General features: G+C 36.3%; 2 pseudogenes; both read left to right on the forward strand.

The window, feature by feature from the left end:
* Nucleotides 1-797: 797 nt before the first annotated feature.
* On the forward strand, nucleotides 798-8,954 carry LOC120134193 (annotated as a pseudogene).
* A 7,575-nt stretch (nucleotides 8,955-16,529) lies between these two features.
* Nucleotides 16,530-24,071, forward strand: LOC120134304 (annotated as a pseudogene).
* Nucleotides 24,072-26,003: the final 1,932 nt, after the last annotated feature.

A 26,003-nucleotide genomic window follows, 5' to 3' on the forward strand; every position in this document is an offset into this window, starting at 1 on the left:
CTATGGGAGCGGTTTAAACACCACGGCAAGGTTACTAGAGTGTTTATTCCTTTCGTTAATAGGAGGCCAAGGTACAAAGATGCGAAATTCGTTTTTGTTCATTTCGAAGCTAAGGAGGATACGCTCAATGACATAGATAAGCTTAACAATGCTATGATTGATGGGAGAAGGATTTCTGTTGCGGTGGCGAAGTATCAGAAATGAGTTGCGCAGAAGAAAAAGGTGAAGGTTGATGGGGAAGCACCAAGGAGGGAAACAGGAGACCATCCAAGGAGATTAGAAGTTAGAACGGCATCTTTTAACAAGTTTTGTGTTGGAAGATCTTATAAAGAATCATTGACGGGAACGAGGGAGGATCAAGAGGGTGATGGAGAATGGAAGAAGAGAGGTGCTGGGGAGACAAAGAGTCCTCTGAATGTGTTCATGCTTGTGGAAAAGGGAGTGGATTAAGTTGTCATTGACAGGTATTCTCAAAGCCACAATTTAGAAGCTGCCTGTTCGCCAAATGCAGTACTTTTCTTACCATCCTAAGGAGTAAGGACCAAAAACCTTATGGATTTTGTGTGATCTGTGATAAAAAAAAATTGTTTGAGCGGCTTGTCTTCCCGTAAAATAAATAAAAATATGCAAGAATAGACTTCTGACATGTATCACTTGCTAACACATGCTATTGGATAAGGACTGGTAAATGTTTTTTGTTAAGCCTTTTTATTTAAGTTCAATTTATTGGTTCATCAATGGAGCACATGATTTAGAAACACTTTTTTTGGTTTATTAATACATTTGCTAATACCGTTATGCTTTGCCTTTGCATTCTTTTGTTTTACCAGGAAATGGTAATTAAAGACTATCAAAATTTCAAGTTCCGGCAACCCTATCAACAGGCTATGTATTATTGCTCATTAATACTCGAGGACCAAACATGGCCCTGGACGGAACAACTTGAAGTTTTGCCTCATCTTAATGCAGAAGACCTTGCAAAATTTGCTCCAATGATTCTCTCACGGGCCTTCCTAGAGTGTTACATTGCAGGTTTGCCATTTTTTTTCTTGCCTCTTCACTTCAGTTGCATTCTTTATGCATCTAGTTGTACTTGCTTGGTTTTAATATTCTATTTCTTTTGCTTTTACTTATTTCACTCATAGGAAACATTGAACATGAGGAAGCCGAATCAATGATTCAGCATGTTGAAGATGTGTTCTTTAAGGGTCCAAACGCAATATGCCAACTGCTGTTTCCATCTCAATTTCTAACAAATAGAGAGATCAAACTTGAAAAAGGCATGAATTACTGCTTCAGTAAGGAAGGCCTTAATCCAAGTGATGAGAATTCAGCCTTACTCCACTATATTCAGGTAATTGTGTTTGTCTGGAGAAATAAACTTTTTGGTGATCCCATCTTGAGTGAATTTTCATTCAGGAACCTCTTTATCATCTATAAAGACAATGATGTTAAGTTTTGAATCAATGCATAACATGCTGAAAAGTAACCAATTGATGCCATTTTCATTTAAGAAAGTATTTGCTCTAAATATTGGAGCTTTAGTTCAGACAACTCGTCCTGAAAGGACATGTCATTGATGTTTAGCTTATTCATGTTTCTGAAGATATTTTTCCTTGACCAATAGTTGAAATGTTGTATCACTCATTTATTTAACTCAACCTGCTATGACTTTGAACTTTCCAGAGACCATGTGCTGGGTACGGAAATTGAAAATCTTGTATGTTTCTCTATTGGCTCTTATGATGGTGCAAAGCTTCATGAACAAACTTCTTGATGTATGTCAGTACAACCCTAAAACTCTGAAAGGAACATATTTGTGTTGAATAAGAAAATATATATTTGTATATGGAAGCAACATTGGTTTTTCTAAAAAAACATTGCATTAACATGTGGAGGATATGCTTTAGGCCTATAATTATGGGAAATACTTTTGGTCTCTACTGCTGATTCTGGGATATCTAGGGGACAAGCACATGGTCTTTCCATTAATCAGATGCCAACATAGTTATTATTTATTTATTACAACTTTCTAGAACCTCTAACTGTAAGGCTCTGGTTTTCAAACATCTGAGGAATGCTCTGGTTACGCCAACTTATCTCTAAATATGTAAAATGCTTTTCTTCCTTTTCCTTTTTTTGGCAAATGAAAGGATACCTAGGGCTTAAAGCGGTTGCTGCACTTGGAAGGTCAACATTTTTGCTATGATTTAGTTATTACCTCTTTAGTTCTCAGTGACACGATTGGATTTTACATATCACCTTCCTTCCCTGCCCCCATAGAAAAACAGAGCCTTATTGTTCTTTCCTTTTGTTTCTATTCTAGTGCCTGTTTGTCTTTTTTGCTTGTTTTGTGTGAGATTGTGCTGCATCTTGATTATCTGGATTTTCTGTTGAAAATTCAATATTAGCCTAAATAAGTTCACACCTAAATTAATGTGATGTCATTGCTTACATCAATTTAGTTTTGATGTCATTGCTTACATCAATTTAGTTAGGTGAAAATTAAGTATTTTTCTCATGTTTTAATTTCAATGGTTTAGATTATTTAGTGCTTATTTTAATGAGTGGTTTAGATTGTTTCTTGTAACCTATAAATATCCTACTTGTATTTGAGTTTTATCATCCAACAATCAAAGCTTAATTATAAGCATTTGAAAGCTTTCTTAAGAGTTCTTCCCTTTTGCAATTTTGTGAGATTATTCTAAAGAGTTTTTTCTTCTTCTCGATCAATTAGAGTTTTTACTCTATTTTGATTCAACAATTGGTATCCGAGCCACGTTTTTAAGGTCTCTTGAAATTCTGAGTATGCTTTGTGGCTGCAGTTTTTAACTGATCTTCCACATCAGAAAATATTTCTTGAGTTATTGTCGGGGTTATTACAAACCTTGTGGAGCTTCTTTGTGTTTAGGGTAATTTAGTACTCTGTACGTTTGTTACTCAAGCTTGTTCGGTGTAGTCAAAGCCTTGCCGTTAAGATGGGTGATCTTCAAGTAGTTGGAGGGATCAAGAAGCTCAACAACAAAAACTACAACACGTGGGCAACATGTATAGAGTCATACTTACAAGGTCAAGACCTTTGGGAGGTTGTCGGCGGTGGTGAAGTTACACAACCGGCGACAGAAGATGCCAATGGAATCTTGCGAAAGTGGAAAATTAAAGCAGGCAAAGCAATGTTTGCTTTAAAGACCACAATTGAAGAAGAAATGTTGGAGCACATTCGGGATGCTAAAACACCAAAAGAAGCATGGGACACTTTTGTTACACTCTTTTCGAAGAGGAACGATACAAAATTGCAACTTCTCGAGAATGAACTTCTATCAATGGCGCAACGCGACATGGCGGTTGCCCAATACTTTCACAAGGTGAAGTCGATATGTCGCGAAATTTCAGAATTAGATCCGACAGCTGCTATTGGGGAAGCCAGGATAAAAAGAATAATTGTCCATGGTTTGAGACCCGAATATCGAGGGTTTGTTGCCGCTGTACAGGGATGGCCGACACAACCATCGCTTGTTGAGTTCGAAAATTTGCTTGCAGGTCAAGAAGCCATGACCAAGCAAATGGGAGGAGTCTCGCTGAAGGGTGAAGAGGAAGCGCTCTACACTAGCAAAAGCAGAGGCACTTTTCAGCGGTATACTGGCAGTGGATCTAAAAAGGATGGTGACAAAGTAAAAAATTACCAAGGAAAAGGAGGCCCTCATTCAGGGGGAGCATCCAAGAATCGCGGTAATAGTAGAAAGTTCGATGGCAAGTGTTATAACTGCGGGAAGATGGGTCACATGGCAAAAGACTGTTGGACCAAGAAAAAGCCTGTTGAAAGTAATATTGCTACTTCTTGTTCGAAGGAGAATAGTGAAGATGGTTTGGATGCTGAAGCTTTATTTGCTACGGAGGAAGAAGAATTAGCTCTCACGATAACAATACCAGAACGGATTGACTACAAGAATGATTGGATAGTAGATTATGGCTGCTCAAATCATATGAAGGGTGACAAACAGAAGTTACAAAACCTGTCTGAGTATAATGGAGGTCGTGTGATGGTGACAGCTGACAACTCAAGGTTACCGATAACTCACATCGGTAAGACAATAGTTACGCCTCGATATAATACTAATCAGGTGTAACTCCAAGATGTTTACCATGTCCTAGGAATGAAGAAAAATTTGCTATATGTGGCTCAACTAACATCATCAGGCCATTATGTCTTATTTGGTCCCCAAGACGTGAAGGTTTATTGTGACGTCAAAATCTCAGAAACACCAACAATGGAGGGACGACGTTTGGAATCAATTTACGTGATGTCAGCAGAGTCTGCATATGTAGACAGGACAAGGAAAAATGAGACATCAGATCTATGGCATATGCGGTTAGGTCACGTTAGCTATTCCAAGCTAAGTGTGATGGTGAAAAAGTCGATGCTTAAGGGGCTTCCTCAACTAGACGTGAGAACAGACACGGTCTGTGCGGGATGCCAGTATGGTAAAGCACACCAATTACCATATGACGAGTCGAAGTTTAAAGCAAAAGAACCGTTGGAGTTGGTTCACTCTGATGTGTTCGGACCGGTTAAGCAACAATCAATTAGCGGTATGCGGTACATGGTAACATTCATTGATGACTTCTCCAGGTATGTGTGGATTTTCTTTATGAAAGAAAAATCTGATACTTTCTCAAAGTTTAAAGAGTTCAGAGACTCAGCTGAAGGAGAAGTGGGAAAGAAGATATGTTGCTTGCGCACAGACAACGGAGGAGAATATAGATCAAACGAGTTCTCTCAATACCTAAGGGAATGTCGAATACGTCATCAGTACACTTGTGCCAACACGCCACAACAAAAATGGTGTAGCAGAAAGAAAAAACCGGCATCTTGCAGAAATTTGTCGAAGTATGCTACATGCAAAGAATGTACCTTAAAGGTTTTGGGCTGAAGCAATGAGGACTGCAGCCTTTGTGATCAACAGACTTCCTCAACCAAGGTTAGGATTTGTTTCACCCTTTGAGAACCTATGGAACATAAAACCTACAGTTAGCTACTTTCGAGTATTTGGCTGTGTATGTTATGTGTTTGTTCCTGATCATTTACGGAACAAATTTGACAAGAAAGCTGTTAGATGTATCTTTGTGGGATATGACAGCCAGAGAAAGGGGTGGAAATGTTGTGATCCAATTAGTGGAAGATGCTACACGTCACGAAATGTGATATTTGATGAAGCATCTTCTTGGTGGTCCTCAGAGAAGGAGGTGTTGCCATATTCGAGAAGATCCAAATGGCGATGATGTCGAACAAAGAGTGACTCAGAATCCTTGGCAAACTGGCGTGTATCAACAACCAAACGAAGAAGGTGGGCCTAGTGAAACAGAAGAATCAATTCCACAATCTCAACTCCGAAGGTCAACAAGAATACGAAGGCCAAATCCCAAATACGCCAATGCAGCCATAATTGAAGAAGCGACGGAGCCTGAGACGTTCGAAGAAGCATCGAAGAGTTCTGAGTGGATGACAGCTATGAAAGAAGAGATCGATGCACTTCAACAAAATCAAACTTGGGATATTGTACCAAAGATAAAAGATGTGAAACCCATATCTTGCAAATGGGTTTACAAGATAAAGCGCCGTCCAGATGGGTCAATTGAGAGGTACAAAGCGCGATTGGTAGCTCGTGGTTTCTCTCAACAGTATGGACTAGACTATGATGAAACATTTAGTCCAGTGGCGAAACTTACAACCGTACGAGTCTTACTTGCACTTGCAGCCAACAAAGACTGGAACTTGTGGCAGATGGATGTGAAGAATGCTTTTCTTCATGGAGAACTAGATCGAGAGATCTACATGACCCATCCAATGGGTTTTCAGAGTCAAGATCATCCCCTGAATATGTGTGTAAGCTGCGAAAAGCACTCTACGGATTGAAACAAGCACCTAGGGTGTGGTATGGTAAGATTGCTGAATTTCTAACGAAAAGTGGTTATTCAGTAACACCTGCAGATTCTAGCTTGTTTGTCAAAGACAATGAAGGTAAGCTAGCTATCGTGCTAGTGTACGTGGATGACTTAATCATAACCGGTGATGATGAGGCAGAAATTCTTCAGACGAAGGAGAATTTATCAGTTCGTTTCCAAATGAAGGAACTTGGACAACTTAAGCACTTCCTTGGTCTAGAGGTTGATCGTACACACGAAGGAATATTTCTATGTCAACAGAAATATGCTAAAGATTTGTTGAAGAGGTTTGGAATGCTCGAATGCAAGTCAAATTCAACGCCAATGGAACCAAATATCAAAATGTGTGCACATGAAGGAAAATATTTGGAAGATGCAACAATGTATCGACAATTGGTAGGTAGTCTGATCTACTTAACCTTGACCCGACCTGACATTTCTTATGCAGTTGGTGTGATGAGTCGGTATATGCAAAATCCAAAGAAGCCTCATTTGGAAGCAGTTCGACGAATACTGAGATATGTGAAGAATACAATTGACTATGGTCTTTTGTACAAGAAAGGTGAAGATTGCAAGTTAGTTGGTTATTGTGATGCTGATTATGCAGGAGATCATGACACCAGGGAGATCAACAACTGGATATGTGTTTAAGCTTGGCTACGGAACAATTTCTTGGTGTAGCAAAAGACAACCAACGGTATCATTGTCAACCACTGAAGCTGAGTATCGAGCAGCAGCAATGGCAGCTCAAGAGAGTACATGGTTGATACAGTTGATGAATAATCTACATCAACCAGTAGATTATGCAATTTCGTTGTATTGTGACAACCAATCGGCAATTCGGCTGGCGGAGAATCCTGTCTTTCATGCAAGAACTAAACATGTGGAAGTACATTACCACTTTGTTAGGGAAAAAGTTTTGCAAGAAGAGATTGAGATGAGGCAAATCAAGACAGATGAGCAAATTGCTGACTTGTTTACAAAAAGCTTGAGTGTTGGAAAGTTTGAACATTTCCGTCGTCAGCATGGCGTGATTCAAAGAATGGAGGCTAACATTGAGGGGAGTGTTGAAAATTCAATATTAGCCTAAATAAGTTCACACCTAAATTAATTTGATGTCATTGCTTACATCAATTTAGTTTTGATGTCATTGCTTACATCAATTTAGTTAGGTGAAAATTAAATTTTTCTCATGTTTTAATTTCAATGGTTTAGATTATTTAGTGCTTATTTTAATGAGTGGTTTAGATTGTTTCTTGTAACCTATAAATACCCTACTTGTATTTGAGTTTTATCATCCAACAATCAAAGCTTAATTATAAGCATTTGAAAGCTTTCTTAAGAGTTCTTCCCTTTTGCAATTTTGTGAGATTATTCTAAAGAGTTTTTTCTTCTTCTCGATCAATTAGAGTTTTTACTCTATTTTGATTCAACACTTTCTTTAGTTCTGATGTGAATCACATTTGACTGGTCTGGTCAGGTTCATTGTGATGATTTTATACTGAATGTAAAACTTCAGCATTTTGCTCTTATTGAAGCAACCTGCCTTCCATCAGCTTAGATCCGTAGAACAACATGGATACATTACTGTTCTTATGCAGAGGTATGAAGAAATACCGCTTATTTTATTCTTGGATTGGTCTGCCAAATTTAAAGGCCTTTAATTGTCTCCCATTAGGAATGATTCTGGTATCCATGGGGTGCAGTTCATTATCCAGTCTACAGTAAAGGTGTATAGCAGGTTCTTTCTCTTGTATATACCTTTTTCCTTGTTCATTTAACTTAAGAATACGATCTCTCTTAACAGGGCCCTGGACATATTGATTCGAGAGTTGAGGCATTGCTTAAAATGTTCGAGATTTCCTTTTTTTTTTTGGGTTTTTATGGACTTTATTTTGAACCTTCACGACAGGCCAAGGTAAATTGTGAGATTATAGAATCTCAATTGATTCGTTCATTGGTTGAATGTCAAATATTAATTGAATTCTGTGTAAAACCTAAAATCCAAAGTTTTCGTTTCCCTAGCCCATCCGCCATGAATCTGAAGTTAAACATCCTGCCATGCACCATTGATTATCTAATAATAGGTTAGGGCTTTTGTCAAAATGATTCATGTTGTGTTTTCTTCCTTGTGATGGCTTTTCTTTGAATTCCAATATAGTCGATTGCTTGAGAATTTGATTTGAAACAGTTTAGTGGATTTGATATATACATAATGATATCTTTGTTGACAATTCAGCTGCATAACAATTAGAAAATCCTTTTGACTACTGAATATATTAGTTCAATTCTTTTATGCATTTAGTAGATTAAGGAATTTCAAACTAATTCCAATAATATTTTAGCAACATTCGACGCAAGATTGAATGCTTATGACTTTTGGGTATTCCATTCCATTTCTTTCTGTGTTTCGGTGAGTGTCCTCTAATCATAAACTGCCAACTTGTTACACAGAGCAATGTAAATGCATTGATCGATATGAAGCTTGAGAAGTTCAAGAATTTAATGGAAGAATCTCGATTTAACTGGCGAGAGATCCTCGATGGGACTCTCAAGTTTGATAGGAGAGAAGCTGAGGTATGCCCCCATCGATCTGATATTTTCTAATCACTGAAAAGGGAATTCATCTACTTCAATCTTTAAGTAGTTCATCTTTACCACCTGTTTCTTCATCTGCTTCGATCTTTAAGTAGTTCATCTTTACCACCTGTTTCTATCAGGTTGCAGCATTAAAGAAACTTACACAACAAGAGCTGATAGACTTCTTCAATGAAAATATAAAAGTGGGTTTAAAACGAAAGAAAACACTTAGCGTGCGAGTGTTCGGGAACCTACATTTGGCCGATTTCAACTCGCAGAAAAGGGAAGCAGATGAACCAAATACAATTCAAATTGATGACATCTTCAGTTTTAGAAGATCACAACCTTTGTATGGTTCATTCGAAGGAAACTGTAGTATAAAGGGTCGTCCCTTGTTGAACGAATACAAAAATTAGGCTCGCTTGCCCCAGTTGGTTTTCATAGAATTGTATGTCTGTGATTTTGGTTATATCGTAAGTATGGAATGTAATTCATTGATAGAATTGAACGTGTAACTCTATGTTATTGTACTTTGCAGTGTCAAATATGGATGTGTTTGTAAATCATATATTTTTGGTAGTTTTGCGATTTAATTTGTGTTAAAATAGGTAGAGTTGTAAAGCTTCTGGCCTAAAATTTGCCATGTATCCCACGCATAGACCGTTGATTTTGGGGAGTTTACCATAAACAGATACATTATTGTAGTTCTATCATGAATTGGCTACTTGATTACAAGGTGATATTTGTTTAAAATCTTTCTTGGTCATTGATAAAATGTGTACCCCTGTAAACAAAATTGCTTGAACTTAAGACCTCTAGGAAGAGTAATACTTGTTAGGTATGGCTCATATACCAATTGGAGGACAAATGCTGGAGCGGAGTTGTAACCTAAATTTGAAATTGTACCGGAGTTACTCTTATATACCGTAATTGTAACCTAATTTTGGATTATTGCGAATAATAAAGAGAATAGCTGCTCATCGCTCCCGAGGACGTAGGCACATTGTCGAACCTCGTTAAATCTTGTGTTCTTTATTTGTTTTATTGCTTGATGATTTCCTGAGTTAATTAGTCCATTTTCACAACAATTGGTATCAAGAACAAGGTTTGAGATGGTTATGTCAGGTGCGAAATTCGAAGTGGTGAAGTTTAACGATCATGGTAACTTCGAACTATGGAAAACAAGGGTAAAGGATTTGTTGGCGCAGCAAGGATTTTGAAGGATCTACGAGCTCAAAAGCAGAATCAATGAAGGACGATGATTGAGAAGAACTGCAACAATGAGCGGCAGGAACCATACGGTTATGTTTGGCAGATGAGGTTATGTATCACGTAATGAGTTTGTCATCTTCAAGAGACATATGAAAGAAATTGGAAAGTCAGTTTATGTCCAAATCCCTAACGAATAAATTGTATCTAAAGCAGAAGTTGTTTAGACTGAAGATGCAGGAAGGTCATGATTTGACGGAGCACATGAATGTCTTCAATCAAATAATTACAGATTTGGTTTAACTTGATGTGAAGATTGAGGATGAAGACATAGCAATGATTATGTTGTGTTCATTGCCTTCCTCTTACGAACACATGGTGACTACTCTTACATATAGGAAAGAAACAATCAGTGTTGAAGAGATTACTGCAGCCTTGTTGGCTCACAACCAGCGAAAGCAAAATGCGGCGGAAAACTCTCCTGCTGATAGTTTATATACTAAGGGTAATCAAGACTATGGAAGAAAATCAGAGAATGAGGGGTCTGAAAAAAGAAATTTAAGTTCAAAGTCTAGGGACAAACAGACAATTCATTGCTATAAGTGCAAGGAGTCAAGACATATGAATAGAGATTGTCCAAAGAGGAAAAAGAGTACTGATGAGAAACGTGATGAATCATCCAAGTTTGTGAATGTGGTGCAGGATGACAATTCAGATTGCAGTGATGGTGGTATGCTTTCTATTTCAACAACTCAATTGACGGATGCATTGATTCTTGATTCAAGATGTTCTTATCATATAACGCCTAACAAGGAGTGGTTTTCGACATACATATCTGTTAATTCTGGTTCTGTCTATTTGGGTGATGACAGATGTTGCAATATTGTTGGTATTGGTTAAGTCAGAATTAAGATGTATGATGGTACTGTTAGGACATTATGTGATGTTAGGCATATACCAGATTTGAAGAAGAATCTAATTTCCTTAGGCATTTTCCATAAGAATAGTTTTATTTTTAAGGCAAATGAGGATAGGGAAACCATTAGAGTTGTTAAAGGTGCATTAATTGTGATGAAAGGAAAGATGACTGGAGGGAATATCTATAAACGGTTAGTGTTGAGATTTGCGGAAGCTCGAATCGACAACCGAAACGGTTTGCAAAGAGGAGTCGAAATGGTTTTTGTGTTTAGGGAGTAAGGAGATTGAAAGATAAAGAATTGCACAGTGATTTATAGTGGTTCGACTTCTCAACCAAGTCTACATCCACTACCTTAGCTCCTCACCAAGGATTTTCCAACAAATTCACTAATTTGTTCTTTCTTTTTCAAGGACAAAGAGATAACATTTACAACTCCCTAGTTTTTCACGAGCTAAACTAGAACATTTCCCTAGCTTTTCACGGGATTAGCTAGAATCTTTCCCCTTTACAAAAGGATAAACGAAATAAACAAATAAACCTCTCTAAGGTAGGTGTTTACAAGAATTAAGTTCACAAGAACAAATATTTACAAGAGAAAGGAAAATAAGAATAAAAAGTTCTTCTCTTGTGTTTGATTGCTTGGATAGTTGTTCTCTTATTTCTTCAAGTATCCTTAGCTTGTATTTATAGCTTGGAATGTGTTTGAAGTCATATCTAGCCGTTTGGGGATTATTTTTCTACAAAAATAGGCTACCCATAACAGGGTGTATCGATACACTATCAAGGTGTGTCGGTACCCCTTCATTATATTCAAATAAACTAGCCGTTGTAGCCAGGGTGTATGGATACACTACAGGGTATATCGATACACTAGTGTATAGATACACTCATAGGTGTATCGATACACTATTTGCACTCTCTAGTTTTTCACGGGCTAAACTAGAACCTTTCCCTAGCTTTTCAAGGGATTAGCTATAACATTTATCCTTTACAAAAAGGATAAAAGAAGTAAACAAATAAAACTCTCTAAGGTAGGTGTTTACAAGAATTAAGCTCACGAGAACAAATATTTACAAGAGAAAATAAAATATGAATAAAAAGCTCTTCTCTTGTGTTTGATTTCTTGGATAGTTGTTCTCTTATTTCTTCAAGCGTCCTCAGCTTGTATTTATAGCTTGGAATGTGTTTGAAGTCATATCTAGCAATTTGGGATGTTTTGAAGCCGTTTAAGGATTATTTTTCTACAAAAGCAGGTTGCCCATAACAGGGTGTATCGGTACACTATCAAGGTGTATCGGTACACTATCAAGGTGTATCAGTACCCCTTCATTAAATTCAAATAAACTAGTTGTTACTAGGCGTTGCAGCCATGGTGTATGGATACACTACAGGGTGTATCGATACACTAGTGTATGGATACACTCATAGGTGTATTGGTACACTATTTATATTTGGTGTTTGAGCAGTCATAGGTGTATGGATACACTGTAGGGTGTATGGATACCCTTTGACACCCTTTAACATTTTTTCAAATCCAAATTTAATGGACTTTGAATTATTTTTGAAACCTTTTTTAAACTTTGAATAAATTCAATTCAAGTCCAAAAACATTTTGCCTTAAATTTGTTATATCGAAACATAATTCAACAGTTAGGGAGTACAGTTGTAGGTGGAGTTCATTCTGTTGAGTCATATGATGATGATACAAAACTATGGCATATGTGTCTTGCTCATCTTATTAAACGTGGAATGGTTGAATTGCATAAAAAAGATATGTTGCATGGTATTAAAAGCCGCAATCTCAATTTTTTTCTTGGTAAATAGACTATAGTTAGTTTCAAGATTGGAAAGCACAAAACTGAATGGATTCTTGATTATGTGCATTTTGATGTATGGAGGCCTACCAAAAAATCATCATTGGGTAGATCTATGTATTATGTTATATTTATTGACGATTGTTTCTAGGAAAGTTTTGGTGTACTTCATGAAATAGAAATCTAAAGTTTTTGCCAAGTTCAAGTTGTGAAAAGATGAGGTAGAGAACCAAACTGGTAGAACGATCAAGTATTTGATGACCAATAATGGCACAGAGTACACAGATTCATAGTTTCATAAATTTTGTGAGGAGCATGGGATTCAGAGACATTTTACAATACGCAAGACACCACAACAAAATGGTGTTGCATAAAGGATGAACATGTCATTGAATGAAAGGGTAAGATGTTTGAGACTGAATAGAGGACTTTCAAAAAGCTTCTGGGCAGAGGCTGTGAGCATGGCGTGTTACCTCATTAACAGATCATCGAGAGCATTATTGGGTGGCAAGGTTGCAGAAGAGGTATGGATGGGTAATGCAATTGATTTTGGTCATATACAAATTTTTGGTTGTCCTGGTTATGTGCATATACCTAGTGATGAGAGATCAAAGCTTGATGCAAAGTTAAAAAAAGTGCATTTTTCTGGGGTACAAGAAAGGTGTCAAAGGATACAAGTTTTGGGATCCGATTGCAAAGAAAGTGGTGATCAATATAGATGTAGTCTTTGATGAGTAATTAATATTGCAGCTGAACCAAGACAAGGCAGTGATGGATGTAGAACAGTATCCAGTAGCAGCTGAGAGAGAGGAAAGTTCTAGTCCCAAGTTTTGGTGGTTCTAGTACAATTGATTTGCAGGATTATAAACTAGCCAGAGACAGAAAGAGATATATGAATATAAAAGCTCCAAACAAATTGGGTTTTGAATACATGGTCTCTTTGCACTTCACAATAGTAGTGATGATCCAACTACTTTCCAAGGAGCTATTACTAGTCAAGAGAAAGGAAAATAGATGGCTACAATGGTTGAGGAGATGGAGTCTTTGTAGAAAAATCGTACATGGGAGCTAGTTCTTCTTCTAGGGGGAAAGAAGGCTATTGGTTGCAAATGGGTGTATATTAGGAAACAAACAGTATCAGAAAAAGAGGACGAAAATTTCAAGTCTCGATTGGTAGCAAAGGGTTTTTCACAGTAGAAATGAGTAGATTATGATGAAATCTTTTCTCCTGTGGTTAGACATACTTCAATCAGGGCAGTATTTGCATTGGTAGCTAGTTGGGATTTGCATTTAGAGCATATGGATGTCAAAAACTGTCTTTTTGCATGGTGATTTAGAGGAACAGATCTATATGCAGTAGCCAGAAGGGTTCACTCAACCTAAACATGAGCATTTGGTTTCCAAGTTAAAGAAATCTTTATATGGGTTGAAATAGTCTCCAAGACAATGATATAAATCGTTCGACTCTTATATGATTAAGATTGGTTGCAAGCAATGTGAGTATGATTGTTGTGTTTATGTTAGGTGCCTTGATGATGGTTCTTTTATTTTTCTACTACTGTATGTTGATGATATGTTAATTGCTGCAAAGAATATGCATGATGTTGTTGGTTTGAAAGCTTTATTGAGCCGGGAATTTGATATGAAAAACTTAGGTGCTGCAAAGAAAATTCTTGGAATGAAGATTCACAGGGATAAAGGCTCAAGGAAACTGTTGTTATCTCAGCAAGGCTATGTTGAGAAAGTGTTAGACAGGTTTGGGATGAGCAATGCAAAGCCAATAAGCACTCCATTGGCAAGTCATTTTAAGCTTTCTTCAAAACAATGCCCTAAGAGAAATAAGGAAGTTGTTGACATGGAAAATGTTTCATATGCCAGTGTTGTTGGTTGCTTGATGTATACAATGGTATGTACTCACCCTGATTTAGCTCATGATGTTAGTCAAGTTTGTAAATACATGTCTAAATCAGGTAGGCGACATTGGGAAGCATTCAAGTGGATTTTCAGGTATTTGAAGGGCACTGTAGAGAATGGAATTGTTTTTGGTAGTCAGCATGATAATCTTTTGGTTGTAGGATATGTGGATTCAGACTATGTAGGTGACTTGGATGATAGAAGATCTGCAACTGGGGTTTTTTTTACTCTTGGTGGAGCGCCTATATGTTGGAAGTCAATTGTCCAGTCAACTGTGGCATTATCTACAACTGAAGCAAAATACATGGTAGCAACTAAAGCTGCAAAAGAAGCTTTATGGCTTAAAAGACTAGTAAAAGAATTGGGTGTTCAGCAAGGTGGAGTTCAGTTGCATTGTGGCAGCCAAAGTGTTATTCATTTGGCTAAGAATCAGGTGTATCATGCTAGAACTAAGCATATTGATGTGAGGTTCCATAAGAATAGAGAGTTGATTGCATCTAGAGAGATATTGTTATAGAAGGTTCATACTAGTGAGAATATGCAGCTGATATGTTAACCAAGCCAGTTACTACTGACAAGTTCATGCATTACTTGGATTTGTTGAATGTTTACAGTTACTAGAGAAGTATGGTAGCCCAATCCACTTTGATGTTTGATAAACTTCCGACTTTTTTTATTTCATTTCCTAAGGGGCAGGATATTCGTCAAGGTGCAGATTTGCTAGGTATGGCTCATATACCAATTAGAGGACATATGTGTGTGTGAGAAAGAGTGTGAGCGAGAGAGAGAGATTTAAATCTAATGAATGAAAAACCAAACACTATTATTTTAATTTGAGAGAGAATTTTCATTTTAACTCCTAAATTTTATTTTTGAAAGGTAAATATTATATGAAATCATCGTTATTCTTATGGTTATTAATTATTTCTGGTACAACGTTTATATTATTCGGATCCTCTCCTCGTAGGCCTGTAAATGAATTGACGTTCAGTGAACCGTTCATGAACCGTGCGGCGGAAAGTTCGTTTATGTTTATTTTATTTATTAAATGAACGAACATAAACAAGATTTTGTGTTCGTTTAATTAAATGAACAAACACGAACAAAGGGCTCGTTCGTTCAATTACGTTCGTGAACGTTCAATTATATATTCGTTCATTTATGTTCATTTATGTTCATTCATTTATGTTCGAACAAAGGGTAAATTGAATATGTTACGAAGATTATTGAAGTTGTTTGGATTTCAAGAATATTGTTTTGTTAAACAAATTAACTTTAAGACTTTATTATGTTCATATAGCTTATTTATGATTTATGTATGTTTTTGTCGTATTCGAACAAATTAACTCTAAAGTTGAATGTTATATTAATGAATTTTAAGTTGTTTACTTTTTTTTACATTCATTTGTTGTGTTTGAATAAGTTTGTTTTTTGTGTTTGTGTTGTTCGTTTATGTTCGTTTATGTTCATTTATTATGTTTTTTTATGTTCGTTCGTTTGTGTTCGTTACGTTCGCTTATCATTTAAATGAACGAACATGAACAAGTTATATTCCTTAATGAACGAACATAAACAAAAAAAATTGTTCATTTATGTTCGTATTCGCTTATTTGTTCGGTTAAAGTTAAATGAACGAACATGAACATACCTCCGTTCGTGTGCGTTCGGTTCGTTTAGAAGACTATCTCCTCGTCATTTATGAATGAAGAAGGGATGGGTATATATCTAACCGCGGTTGTGGTTGTTAAGATAATTATACATCAATAGTTTATTTAAAGAAACATTTAACTTTTACGGAAATGAAAACATATTTTCAAGTGTAATTTAATTTGCATAATTGAGCGGTTGCTTAACTTGTGGGGAAGTGTAAATCTAAAATTAGAGGTTTATTGTATGGATGCTTATCTCGGAAATTCTAGGAAAATAAAAGATAAAATTAGTAAAAGAATACATTGAAGCTAAAGAGGAAGAAGAAGCAATATCAAGATGGCGCCGTTTCCTTGGTTCCCGGATCTTTTCTATAACAATCAACGACTACTTTATCTGCCACAAGCTCATTTCCCATTCGCTTTCAAATCCAGCCAAAGAGGCATATATCACATTCATCTTTCTTTTCTTTTCTTTTTTCCTTCTTATCTTTTGAGTTGCCAGTTTTTCATAGCTCTTTCCCTTCTCTTCCTTAAACTCGTAGGGATATCTCTCTCTAAAGTAACGTTCTCGTCTTCTTCTTCTTCTTTGATCATCGTCTGTTTTTGTTTTTCTCTGCTATAATCAAGGGCAACGCCATTGCCTTGATCATTTCCTTTGTGGGGTTATAAATCATCTCGACATCCATTTTTTTCGTGTTTCGTTTGGTGTTTGTTGATACGGGTACACGCTTGATAGTGTCTCGGTTTTACTGGGGTTTTTTTTATCTGCGTGTGCATGATGTTGTTATCCAATTTTCTGATTGATATTGTCTTTAAACTCTCTTTTGCTAAGTGTAGGAAGCTTTTAATATCATCAGCTATGGATGTGATTTAATTTGTTTGTTGTAACTCGTAACCACTGACACTGAGCATTGGAGATTAAAGAAGACCTTAGATTTTATTCTAGTTTTGAGCGATTGTTTGGCTCATCCAATTCAATTACATTTTTCTTATTGATCCCTTGATTGATAGAGCAGGATGGCATGTAACTGTTGCTTACATTGGCTTATTGCTAAAGACTGAAAAACCGAGCCGTTATAGAAAGCAAAACTGATTTGAGCTTTTTCCCTGGGTTGTATTATTATTATTATTATTTGGATTTGAGCTTTTCCCTGGGTTGTATTATTATTATTATTATTTGGTAATGTAACTTAATTTTCTTGCATCATTTGATTCCTGTATTTTCCCCAGTAAGTTTTTTGTAACTTACAGACAGCTAAAGGTTGGATTCTTAATCTCAGTGATACAGAAGAATTCCTAGAAATGGCTAGCGCTACAAAAGTTGTGGATCCTGCATTTCAGGGAGTTGGTCAGAAACCGTATCCTTAAAACAAAGGATTTATATAAGTATATATGTCTGTCATTCTTTTATACGATTATATGGGTATTTTTTGGTCTTTTAATCATAAGAGAACTGAAATCAAACTGCAATCTTTTCCCAATTACTAACAAGAAAAAAAGGAAAAAGTAAAAAAACTGACATTCTCTTTTCTTCTTGTTGAGGTCTGTGCTAATGTTCAGTACTTCTCCTGATATTTTGTTTGCATAAAGGCTGTTGGACTTAACATCTTGTAGTGGAATTGAAATCTGGCGTATTGAGAATTTTCAGCCGGTTCCGCTTCCAAAGTCTGACTATGGAAAATTCTACATGGGGGATTCTTACATTGTCTTACATGTATATAATCTACTTGTCTCTCCTTTACCAACCATATGAGATACATTTCTACGTGGACCATTTCCTTATTCCATTTTTTGCATGTATTTTCGTAGACGTCACAGGGAAAGGTTGGTTCCTATAGGTATGACATACACTTCTGGATTGGGAAAGATACCACTCAGGTTTGCTTTTTCTGCATCTTCTTATCTTATTTTGTTAAGGATTTAAATGTTCCTTCAAATGAACTAAAACAACATTTTGAGATAATGTTTCCATATGCAGGATGAATCTGGAACCGCTGCTATCAAAACCGTTGAGCTAGATGCAGCGCTAGGAGGCCGTGCTGTGCAGCACAGGGAACTTCAAGGCCATGAATCTGATAAATTTTTGTCATATTTTAAGCCTTGCATTGTACCATTGGAGGGTGGTATTGCTTCCGGATTCAAAAAACCAGAGGAAGAAGTGTTTGAAACACGGTTGTATGTCTGCAGAGGAAAACGAGTTGTCAAATTGAAACAGGTATCCGATGATCCTTACATAAGCTTGATGAGCATGGATACAAAGAAGAAAGAGAGAGAAAAAAGAGTTTCCTGAAATACTATTTTGGATTATGCTCTTGCAGGTTCCTTTTGCTCGGTCTTCGCTGAATCACGATGATGTATTCATCCTGGACTCTGAGAAAAAGATTTATCAGTTCAATGGTGCAAACTCTAATATTCAGGAAAGGGCTAAGGCATTAGAAGTAATCCAGTTTTTAAAGGAAAAGTATCATGATGGAGTGTGCGGCGTTGCAATTGTTGGTAAGGATGATACATTTACAGTATCGATTGATGATGATGTTTTTCCAGATTTTCTACTTCCTCTGCAAGTATTAATTGAATTTTGTACAAGGTTTACTTTATCTTACTCTATCTAAAGACGCAACTGTTTTAATGGTAATCATCCTGACAGATGATGGAAAATTGGACACCGAATCTGACTCCGGTGAGTTCTGGGTCCTGTTTGGTGGTTTTGCTCCAATAGGTAAGAAGGTTAGCCGTGAAGATGATGTTATTCCCGAGGATACTCCGGCTAAACTTTATAGGTATCTTCTAAAATTTTGTTAAACACTGTTACCATGCATCCTATTTGTATGTTGGTGATGATACTTCAGTTTTGTTGTGATTGTAACCAGATTACTAGAGGCCTGTAGGCTCAACTTCTTCCCCTAAGGAAATCAGCATATAAATTAAGCAAATGTTCTTAGATATTGTTTAGAGGTCACAACGATAAATCGATTATCTTTATAAGCAAGAAATCTGAAGTCGAATACTTTAATGTGCTGTCATGAGACAGCATTATAGATTAAGGCCAGAAATCATTTAAATGTGCTCGATATCAGTTGCTTCTTTTTCCTTGTCAAGAAATGAAAGGAGAAAATGTTGGATTTTGTTAACTAATGATTTGGAATCACTGATTCCTGTAGCATAACTGATGGCAAGGTGACACCCATAGAAGGCAAATTATCGAAAAGCTCTTGGAAAACAACAAATGCTATCTACTAGACTGTGGTTTTGAGGTTTTTGTTTGGGTTGGAAAGGTGACACAATTAGAGGAGAGAAAAGCCGCCAATCAAGCCACTGAGGTAGAGATAGAGAGAGGCGTGGTACTGGTTTCTTTATGTACATCAAGAATATGAATTCTCATTTCCGACCTTTTATCTCCAGGCCTTTATTGCTAGTAACAATAGACCAAAATCAACACGCCTAACCCGTCTCACCCAAGGTTATGAAACCAATTCATTCAAGTCCCACTTCGACTCTTGGCCGGCTCAATCTACAGCTTCTGGGGGTGATGATGGAAAGGGAAAAGTAGCCGGTACGGATCACTTAAGAGTCTACAATTGATCCTATTACATTGTGTGGTTAACATTTTTTGAATACCACTATTTTACTGCCAGCTTTGTTGAAGCAACAAAAAGTTGCTGCCAAGGGGGTGACCAAACCTGCTCCTGCAGTACAAGAAGAAGTTCTTTTGCTTGAAGGCGGCGGAAAGTTGGAGGTCAAGTTAACAGTTTTAGTTAGTTATTGATATTTGACTTATAGACAAAATATTTATATGACTATGTTGTTGCTTGTTTTTCAGGTATGGTGCATCAATGAGGGTTCGAAGACGCCGTTGGAAAAAAGAGGATATTGGTAAATTTTATAGTGGAGACTGCTATATTGTGCTTTACACATACCACTCAGGTGAGAGGAAAGAAGATTTCCTTCTTTGCTGGTGGATTGGAAGGGATAGCGTTGAGGTAATTTACATTGCTCATAGTTGGTATTGAATAATTTAAATAATAAGCCCAATATATATCTTTCGACTTGTTGATTTTTAAGTGTCAGCAATAAGTTGCCTTCTAAAATTCGTGCAAGTCAACTTGGACTGCCATTTTTTTTATTGTCTGCAATAAGCTGCAATTTGATTATCAATATTGATTTTTAAGAATTGCTTTCTAGCTCATTTACTGGCGACAGTATCTCCTTCATTCGATTTGTTCTCTGCGTTGAATCTAAATCCCCTCTTTTCATTATTTTCACGTTCACAGCTTCCACACTTCATCTGCTATAGGAGAAAGTTCATTTTCTAAAAGTACATATGTTTCTTAATTCAGGAGGACCAAAAGACGGCGGTCAAGTTGGCTAATTCAACATTTAACTCACTTAAGGGGAGGCCTGTTCAGGTACTATATTACCTTTGGCTGAGTACTGTTAAAATAATGCTTTTGTTTCTAATGGATGCTTCTTGCAGGGTCGTATATTTGAAGGTAAAGAGCCACCCCAATTCATTGCACTTTTTTTCAACCTATGGTGCTCCTCAAGGTATTCAATTTGACCTCAAACTTTTAGAATCTTACTATCAATGTACCATTGCATGGGGATTTTTTTGGATTGGGATCGAAAGTTATCAGTTTTAGCATGACTGATTCCCATTTAGGGTGGCCTAAGCGCTGGTTACAAAAAGAGTATACAAGACAAAGGCTTGACTGATGGAACATACAAAGCAGATTCCGTTGCTCTGTTTCAGATAGCAGGAACTTCACCATGCGATAGTAAAGTACCGCAAGTTGATGCGGTATGCATTAGTTGGTTTTTTCTTGTCACGTTTTCCTTTTTAAATTTTATTTGGTTGGTTTGGTTTTTCCAAAAAATATCATGCAAACAAGCAGTTTAATTTTGTATTGCATCCAAGTAGTTTAAGACTCTTTAACATTTTCTGTTGTCACCCTTTGACTGTACAATCTCATTTGATGAAACACCTTATCCAATTTGAACTTTTCATAATGCTATTTTCATAATCTTTTCATTATTTTACTGGTAGTGAGGTACGAGCTACTTTTATTGGACATCAAATGTGTTGTGATGGCTGTATTCCTGATAGGTTTTTTTTATGATGTGTTGAATGACTGCCTATTCCTTTTGTAACCTAACATGTATACTGCTGGATATCCCTATTCTTGGATTTCTAATCATTGTTTAGGTGGCAAAATCATTGAACTCGACTGAGTGTTTCGTCCTGCAAACTGGACCTTCAACAACTTTCACTTGGTTTGGAAATCAAAGCTCCAAAGAACAGCAGGAATTGGCTACGAAAGTTGTTGAATTTTTGAAGGTATACTCTACAGAAAGTTATTTACTTTTTGGCTCTTCTTGTGACACAAGATTAAAGCACATAGGCTTTATTGAGAAGCCTGGTAATAACTTGATATAGTTACAGTTTAATATTGCCTTCCCTTATGTCGATCGATCATCTAATAATCTTTTGTATTCAGCCAGGAGTTACTCGGAAACATTGTAAAGAAGGAGCAGAGGTTTCTGCCTTCTGGTCTCCACTTGGTGGGAAAGACAGTTATTCCTCCACCAAAAAAGAACCTGATGAGACTGTCAGGGATCCCCACTTGTTCAGTATCTCTCTTAATAAAGGTGTATTTTTCAACTAAAAACGTGATTTGCTTTGCCTCAGTTATTAATGAAGAAGCTTATTACCATTCTAACTTCCATTGTTTTATCTTTCCGGACACGGATGCCTCAGGAAAGTTCGAGGTGATTTTTCTTTCTGTAATTTAAAACTTGTTCTTAATATATGCAATATACATATCCAAAGTCCTCTATGTGTAAGTTTACATTCCATTGTGCAGGTTGAGGAAGTTTACAATTTCTCGCAAGACGATCTCTTAACTGAAGATATTCTGGTACTCGACACGCATGCTGAAGTGTTTGTTTGGGTCGGTCACTGTGTAGACACCAAAGAAAAACAAAGTGCTTTTGAAATCGGCCAGGTAATACAAAAACTTGAAGTTTTTCCATAGTAATATCCTTTTCGTTTGCCCGTCATTCATTTTAGAAAATTTCATGCAGAAATACACAGACAGGGCTGTATATCTAGAGGGTTTGTCTCCAAAGGTTGCACTTTTCAAAGTTATTGAAGGAAACGAACCCTGCTTCTTCACTGCATACTTTTCATGGGATTCTCATCGAGCTATTGTATGTGTTTCCTTGACTAGATTAATGTTATATCGCTTTCATTTTTATCAGCAACAAATTGAAGTTATACTCTCAGTTTATCTACATAAACTGGGATGAAATTTGATAAAATGCAATTGAAACGCTTTTAACAAATGCCATTGTTTTCCAGATATACAAATGTTTGAATGCATGTATAGAGAGTCCCTATGATATAGCTATACCTGTAACTTCGGTTTCACCAATTTCTTGTTTGCACCTAAAAGGGTCAAAAGTAGTATAGTAATGTTATATGGCTCAGAGAATTGATTAGCATAGTGCACTTGTTTTAAAGAAAGTACTGTTTAATCCTTCCAAAAATTAGACTTCGAGGATCATCTTATTGAGAGCATCTTGTATCTTGTATGAGACATTCATTACCCTGTTAATTGTATGCATTCTCCGAAAATTTTATGAAATGCCCTGTTGTTTTCTCTAAGCCTTACAGCTCTTTGTATGGCATGGTTCATCCTTTCTTTCATATGTATTGCTTCCACTGCATCTGTTTGATATTTATGCTTTTGATGTTATCTGTCGAACACAGGTGCTTGGAAACTCGTTCCAGAAGAAGGTGGCATTGCTCTTCGGGGTTACCCATGCAGAGGTAATTCCTTTGCAGTATATTAATTTTCTGTTTAGCATACAGACATTTAGATCGTAAATGTCGAATCGAAAGTTCAGTGAGAAACAAGGGCTTTCATTTCGGAAATTTATTTCTGTTTTCCCCATCTGCTTTCAGTTAGCTTCAGCCTGATAATGCATCTGTTTCCCTTCGTTTCGATTGTTTCGAAGATTAGTTCAGCTTATTTTCATATATAATGATCATTACTGAAGTGCTGTGTATTTTGAGAATTCAAAGCATTCATTTAGGTTGCTTATTACAGCAGCAGGATAAATCTGATGGAGGTCAAGGACCTAGGCAAAGAGCTGAAGCTCTAGCTGCCTTAACATCTGCATTTAACCCATCATCAGACACCAAAACCTCAGCTCCGAAGCCTTCCGGCGCTGGCCAGGGATCACAGCGAAAAGCCGCTGTAGCTGCTCTCTCCGGGGTTCTTACAGCTGAAAAGAAGAAATCACCTGACGGATCCCCTAGAAAATCCACTAGCAGCCCTCCTTGTAAGTACCCTTGTACTCTCTGCATAAGACCAATACGTCTGATCTCGGTGCAATTTCCGATATGTAAAATCGATATACGTTTTTATGCATAATTCTCAAACTGTGTCTGATGAGATTGTGCAGCTGATGCTAAGGGTGAACTGGATCCTTCGGAAGCGCGTGATTCTCAGGAGACAGCTGAAGCCGAGACAGGCGAAAACAACCAAGAGACGGGTGATGCTGGGGATGAGGGTGAAAAACGTACATATAGTTACGATCAACTGAAGTCCAAGTCCGAAAATCCTGCTCCTGGAATTGACCTCAAACGTCGAGAGGTTCGTCCCACCATCGATGTTTTTAAGCTCACTCTTATCCTTTTTTCCGAATCATATCGGTATTCTTACTCCTTTATCTTTGATTCATCAGACTTATTTGGCCGACGAGGAGTTCGAGACAATATTCGGGATGACAAGAGAAGCATTTCACAAATTGCCAAAGTGGAAGCAAGACTCTAAGAAGAAGGAAGTCGATCTGTTCTAAGTGCTTCTCAATGCATTCTTCCTAGCAATCCCTCTTCAATTCTGCCCCATAAACATCGTTTCATTGTTATACGATGCCTGGATTACCATTTTTGTTCCGTATTTTCCGTTCCGATTAGTATTAAGATCGACTCCGATGTGACATGGATTACCATGATCATATATTGTAATGTTTTGCAGGCCAATAACATCCTTTGGTTTGTTTGCAACATATCTCATCTCACCTTCTCGGTTAATCACTTAATTGAGTTAATCATATAATATGACTTTCATGCTGATCCTTATTGGTCGACTCATCTCTTGATCAAAGACCCAAGGTTAACTTGCCATTTTAATAGTGTAAAAGTTTGCGCCAGAATCTCACGCATGTAATTTTTCCAACAGACCCTTCTTTTTATATTCTACAATATTTGGGGACCAATGAACAAATTTGACAGCTAGCATTTGTACAGCCAATCTTAAAATGTCACTGTCAAATAAAAGAAAAGGAAGGCTGGCCAACTAAACCCCCGTTATTGAATGCATGCACTGCAGTTTCCGTACCCCCAACTTTGAATTCTCTTCATTTTCTGGACTCATGATCTGTGCATTTTAGTACATGTTTTTATATCTAAATAGTTTTAAATTTTGCGATATATATATATATATATAAGGCAATAGACGAAGTCTGAAATTTAATATCAATTAAATCTTTATTTTAACCAAAATATTATTTATGAAATTAATCTAAATTTTAATTTTTAAAATAATTTAATTCGACTTGTTAAATAATAGCTCATATAAATACATAACGATCCTTATTGATGGGAATAAGATTTTAAAGTTTAAAATTAATTTTTATCTTGACCGTTTAAATACTTTACAAAAACTTATTGAAACTAATCAACATGTAAATATGTTTTTTATATTAAAATGCTACATGTGCAGTTCGAGCCAATGATTTCAACCGTTAAAAATCAAAATCAAAATAAAAAAAAGTGGGTGTATACGAACCAACTTATCTCATTGATTAAAGAAATTATTATTATTTTTAAAAGTTACAGATTCGAACACCAACAGTTATAACATGGTGATTAAACGTTAAGTATTAAATGATTAAAATTATTTAAAACATATAATATTTTTTAATCACGTGAATTTAATAAAATAATAATAATAAAATAAAAGGTAGGCGTAAATGTTCATGTATGATTCATGTGAGCTATAGGGTGTCGGTGGGGATTGGGTTTTGCATATGTCACCTGTCTGTGACACTCAACATTTACCATCCACTTTATAGCAATTTGTTTTATATTTTATTCTCATTCCAAACAATGGTTTTTAGAACTAGATCGATTAGCGAACAGGTAATGCTATCGGTTCACTGGTTCAACCGGTCGAATCGGTCCGACCGGTCGAAAGAATCAGACGATATCATAATTATTTAAAAATTTAAATAAAAATACCAAAAATATTTAATAAAAAATAATTTTTTATATCACAAGTCATATTCAAAGCAAGTCATAACATATATAAGTTAAAAACCATAAAATCAAGTGAAACAAAATTATTCAAATTAACTACAACATAATATTTAAGGTAAAACATATTAAATAATAAATATAATTATATAACTATAATTAAAAAATAAATTTGGGATTAAAAAATCATAACAAAATGATATTGTTTGGTTTAATTTTTTTTTTAAAAACAATCTCACATGGCTAAGAAACATAGAAGAGCATCCCAAAAGTCTAAAGAGTAAAAATATGAAAACAAAACAATCTCACATTGCTAAGAAACATAGAACCGCATCACAACTAACTTCTATAAATAATATAGGTAATTTGACATTCAAAATCATGGAGCCTTTTGGTGAGCATTGAGTGAACTATTCTTTCACTTTAATCAAGCTCGAATTTTAGGCTTCAATCGAGCTTCTAATTTTTTTTTAGTTCAAGCCTTTTTGAGTTCAAGTTTCAATATTATATTTCGAGTTTGAGTTGAACTTGATAATTTTTAGCTTGTGAGTTTGAGTTGAGTTGAGCTTACTTTTAAAGTTTTCAAGTTCGAGTCGAGCTCAGCAATACTCAAGTTCGACTTGGCTCGTTTAACAAACGACGTTATTTGGTTT

The sequence above is a fragment of the Hibiscus syriacus genome, unplaced genomic scaffold, assembly GCF_006381635.1.
Source record: "Hibiscus syriacus cultivar Baekdansim isolate YM2019G1 unplaced genomic scaffold, ASM638163v2 tig00001802_pilon, whole genome shotgun sequence".
NCBI lineage: Eukaryota > Viridiplantae > Streptophyta > Magnoliopsida > Malvales > Malvaceae > Hibiscus > Hibiscus syriacus.